The 5,375-nt window shown below is 46.6% G+C and overlaps 1 long non-coding RNA gene across 2 annotated transcripts; it reads right to left on the reverse strand.

Moving 5' to 3' along the window:
- Positions 1-413: 413 nt before the first annotated feature.
- On the reverse strand, positions 414-5,152 carry LOC117796013. Of its 2 annotated transcripts, none has more exons than XR_004620284.1 (2): positions 1,586-5,152; positions 414-486 (listed from the first exon to the last, which is right to left on the reverse strand). It is a non-coding gene; the product is annotated as an uncharacterized LOC117796013 (long non-coding RNA). The 2 variants fall into 2 exon arrangements; XR_004620285.1 differs by lacking the exon at positions 1,586-5,152 and adding an exon at positions 1,243-1,571.
- Positions 5,153-5,375: the final 223 nt, after the last annotated feature.

A 5,375-nucleotide genomic window follows, 5' to 3' on the forward strand; every position in this document is an offset into this window, starting at 1 on the left:
AGCTGGTCCCCCCCGTTGGCCAGGATCCTGGAAGGTCATCTTACCCACCCCTTTGCAGGAAAAACATGGTTTTCCTTGGCCTTGGAAATCTGGCCTGGCAGATTTTCTGGAGTAAGTGTCTTCATCCACACCCACCCACATCACTTTGATGTTCAGGACTGTCAAAATGCAAACCCGCTCCGCGATCTCCTTCACCCTGTACACTCCAGTGACATCCCCTGGCCCGAAATGCCTGCCACCATGTGAGCGCCGTGGCAGCCACCGCACAACAACTCCCCAGCTTGCTCTCCTGAATAACTTGAAAATCAAACCAAGCACAAAGAGAATAATACACAGCAGTTGCTGGAAAAAGCTCACTCCATCCACTTCATTCTCTCTGGCAGACGCGACTGAAAGATTTTTTTTTTTTTTTTAATCCATGAAAAACTTCTCATTTAAGCTGGGGGTGCAAAAGCCATCTGAAATGTGAGAGTCCCCGGACCAGCCCTGGGATAGAAAGGAAAGGTTTCAATGAAATACAAAAGCAACGCAGACCTGAAGGGGAACAGGCTGCCCGACAACAAGGCAGCCAACTGCCAAACTGTCATTTTACTCGGCGGCTGAACAGAAGGCTCGAGTAATGACAACCACAAAACTCATTTAAAGTCTGAAAAGGTGACTAATGAGCTCATTCATGCTGGCTATAAATTATTCACTACAACACTGATCCCACTCAAGACAAACAGTAAAGTAAACTTTAAACACAGACATCGCCAGCCTCCGAAGTCGAACGAGTTATGTCTGTAAAACTTTTCCCAATGAGAGGGCTTCTCGTCTCTCCCTTGTCTATTGTCACATTCATTCTTCTGTTTACTTTTTTTTACTGCCTTTAATCAAGTTTAAGCAGACACAGCTGTTACACATTTATTTCTCTGTTGAATTTTTTTTCCATTAGTTATTACGAGCAATCATGATGTTCTAAGAATAGCAGCAAATTATATTCTCTAGAAATTGAAGGCTGACCTTAAAATGAAGCCCAGGTCTTCAGAAAGAATATTCATATGCACATGTTGGGTGAGTGACAGCCCCGCACAAAGGCGAAACACAAGTGCAGAGCATTTTCCACTCTTTGAGAGGTTTTTCAATTTGCTTCCAAATTTCCTTTGGCTCTGGTGGAAACGGGTTGGTTGCTTCAAAACCCTACAATACAGAACCTGCTTCCCAGGGGGTCACATTTTGGGGAAGATTTTCATGAACACTCACCATCTTAACAGAATCAAAGTTCTCATGGAGCCTTATCGTTAGGGACAAACCCGGCGACAGGTTTGTGGAAAACCCACCATGTTGCTGTGGGCTCCCCTGCTCAGTTTCCTGTTTAATGTGAAATATAGAATTGCAGCTCTGCTGTTTTTCTAGACTGCACTCTTTGCCTCTCCTGTCACTCCGGAAAGCATTATGACCGCGGAGAAGGAGTCTCCTGTTTTTCAAACCTTTTTTTTTTTTTTTTTTCATCTTCGTGGCTATTTCCAAGACAGAGGCAGAGTTAAGGGTTTCAGACCTGACCCTAATAGATCTTTTAAAAATAGTCCCCAAAATAAGTACTTACATTAGCTCTTGGTCAGATCGCTGAACATTCTGTATTTTTAAACTGCTTTGAATACTTTGAAAAGGAGCCACAGAAAAGCCACAGAAAACACTCATATTCAAAAGCCGCCAGATGGAGGTTCTGACTAACCAAAAGTGAAAGCAGCAAGGTCCAAAGCTGAGCTCTACCCTGCGCACACCTTGAGATTACAGGAAAAAAACGAATGGTTTGGGGCCTGGGGAGTCTTGCATAACGTATGAGAAACAATGCATGGAAGGCAAACCAAGACGGGGGGCGGGGGGGGGGCTTTACCTCCAACCCCAGACTCGGCCAAGCTCTGTCTCCATTTTAGGAAAATCTTTCACATTGTTTTCACAGTTTCTTGCACATGAACTAAAGGCTTGTCCAGCCATTTCTGACGTCTGCAATGCAAAGCAATGTTTCTTTTAAGTAGAGAAAGAGGAGTCCTGCAATATTTATAGCAAAGTACTTTGCCACCTACCGACACAGGCTGGTTGGTCTTCACGTGCTCGGCATGTTTTCTTACCCACGTTTCTGTATCTAATCGGAAGCCATTCTCTTGGTCCTCTAAGACTTCTTGCAGTGTTGCTGTGGGTTGAGGTTTTTTATTCAAACTATGTGTAAAAACCCAATTCCAACCAAAGAAATGGAAAAGCCTAAAATGCCATCCCGTTGGAGAGTCGGCGGCTCTATGGCCCTCCACGAACTCAATGCCTGTCGGCTTTCCATGGAAAGGTGTGGACAAAATATGGCTTTGAAATCTAGCCACACGTTGGTAGCGTGTCTGCCACACAGAGCTTGCCTCTCCCTTCACGGGTGGGAAGCCTGACCGGCCCGAGGCCACTCTGCACGCCGCCCTCCTTTTTCTTTTCCTGAGGGAGGACCAAAGGTAATGTTAATTCTGCCTGGGGATGTTCAAGGCACCTGCACAGCAACAGCCGAAACAGTGAACACCAAGTACCCCATTACTGCAATCCAAAGACTTATAAAACACACATGATGACAAAAGCTCTCCCGTGCTTCCTACTCGCTTTGAGCTTTGCCTGCATTATTTATCTCTTCCTTCCATTTACCTTTCCGTGGGAAGCGCGGTCATCCTCTTATGGATGAGGGTACTGAGCTTAAAGAAATGAAGGTATTTGCCAGAGATGCTTGTTGAGGTAAGCCAGAAAGGCAAGACCCCATGCGTTTGGGGCCCGCAGAGCCCACCCTCTGCACCGCTCTGTTCTCTAACCTCGACATCCTCTCCACACCTAATTTCCAAGATCACAGAAATGGAACTTGCTGCTTGCGATCTACCTCCCGGGCTTCTCTGTCAGAGATTTTGGGGGATTGTTGGATCTGGTTTTTGCCTAGCATGTTGTCTAACGAGCCACCAACCACGACACCCCTCCTCTCCGCCCCGGTGCAGCTCCTGAGGCTCGTACAGAATATGGACACCATTCACCGAACGGACAAGCATCTCTACGAGATACCAAAATACCCAGGGCAAGGGTCGTACACCAGCCCTGTGCTCCGATCTGAATCGTAAAGCATGACGACTGTGAAAACAACAACAAATAACTCACAACAGCGACAGTTCCAGAGGCCAGGCCTGAAACTCCAAGTCCATCCCCACCTCCCATTCGGATGGACCCTCAGAAGGAACAAACTGGTATGAAGGTGCCCATCATGCAACTCAGAGAACAATCTACTCTCTCTCCAATCCACGCTCTACTCTCCCCCAAGCCAACAAATGAACCTTTCTCCGTATGCTACAACCACTGGGATAGAGATAGTTTCAAGATCTGATAGTTTCACTTCCAGCTAATGCTTCCATTTCACCAGAAACCATTTTCGAACTCTGTCTTGCGAACTTTGCACACTAAGTTAGCTAGTTATCGCCTGCCAGCTCAGAAACACTCCTGACCACCACACCAGAACTATCTTCCAAAAGCTAAATGACAGAGACTTAGATCGAGGCACAGATCAACCTCTGCCAACTCTAAAAATACATTCAAAAATCAGCAAGTCGCCATGAAAATATACTGACTTCACTACTGATCAGATTAACCTTTTCCCATAGACCCTGGACAGAAGGGTAAGACTCCCCTACCGAGGCAGCCCCGTGCCCCACAGGTGCTCCGGAGTCTTCACCCAGCTCCAGGCACTGGTGATGTGGAGGGGACGTGCTTCCATAGCTCACTGTCTTCTCCGGCCCCTGCAGCATCTACACGGCCGTGGCATTCCCACGTCGATCTGGGCACCAAGGCCGAGGAGTTCATTCCATCATGAACCACCTCCATATGCTTCCTTGAAAGCTCTCCTGGGCCACGACTAGAATCTCATCGCGCGGTTAGCCAAAGGCTCTGGAAGAAGTGGATGAAGCAGAAAGCTGAGGTCTGTGGTTTCAGTCCCAAAAAACCCTCAGCTCTCCACAGGGATCCGAGTCCACTGACATTTAGAGTCCCTCTGGCTGCTGCCAACACCAGCTCCCGCTGGATCCAAATTCAACCTCTCAGCTTCCTTGTGATACCAGCATCACAGCAAAGTCTCCGATGATCAGGGTAAGAAAAAGAAACCCTGCCCAGACCTTCCCAGATCTCCTGTGAATGAACAACCAAGTTGCATTTGCTACGCAAAAGATACGCCTACTAAGTCAGACCAGGTTTCATCAGCCATGTTCCAGGGCTCCTCCCTCACATCCTCCACGGCTCATTTTTCTAGATCAAAATCTACAACTCACGAGTAGGAAGAAAGTCACTAAGGCTCGCTGCCCTGACTTATCATTTAATCTACACAGAGCTATTTATTTACTAATTACATTCTTGGCCTGACAGCACTGGCCAGAAAAGATTTGTTTATTCATTACAAAAACCAATTAATGTAAACAGAAAATAAAATCTTAAAGGTTACTCTTGGGAAGGACTTTACTAATGGTATCGGACAAGCCCCTAATTAAATGAGGCAAATGAAGCCCGGAGAAGCGAAGTGATTTAGGGCCACATGTCACAGAATGCACACTGGGAGTTTCCTTGCCAGGGTCCAACAGCACCCTCAAATTCCAGTCCTGTGGCACGAGTGGGACTGACCCCGCTATCGGCTCCAGCGGCGAGGGATGGGTGTTAAAGAAAGAACAGGCAGGCCCAGCCAGGACCCAGTGCACAGGCCAATAAACTTCCTCTGTTGTTGAGACACTCAAACTGGCTTTTCTGTCACTTGCAACCAAAAGCATCGCAACAGATCCCCGTGCAGAGTCAGGGGCAGCTCCAATTTCTTGACTCCTTGTACACAGATATTTCTGCCACAGTAAAGCCTTTAACATTGTAAAATAGAAAACCACAGTTTGACAAATCTAGTGGCCGAACTTGATAAGAATCAGACGATTTGGGGGAAACATAGGAAATTACACATTACCACTGAGCTCTTTAAAAGTATGGCTTCATGTGTAACTGCAGCTATCTCAATAGAGTATTACTGGTGACTGAAGAATTCATGAATGGAGATTACCTGTAGAGAATTCGTGGCTAATGGGGGAGGACCATTTTATTTTTTTAATATATTATTTATTTATTTATTTATTTTTGAGACAGCGAGTAGCAGGGGGGCGGGGGAGACACAGAGGGAGAGAGAAAGAATCTCAAACAGGCTCCAGGTCCCGTGTAGAGCCCGACATGGGGCTCGATCCCAGGACCTCAAGATCACAACCTGAGCCAAAATCTAGAGTTGAACTTTTAATGGACTGAGCCACCCAGACACCCTGAGGACCATTTTATTTATAACTTGAGACAAAACCTGACTCCCACCTCAG

This window comes from Ailuropoda melanoleuca, chromosome 14 (assembly GCF_002007445.2).
Source record: "Ailuropoda melanoleuca isolate Jingjing chromosome 14, ASM200744v2, whole genome shotgun sequence".
NCBI classification, from domain to species: Eukaryota; Metazoa; Chordata; class Mammalia; order Carnivora; family Ursidae; genus Ailuropoda; species Ailuropoda melanoleuca.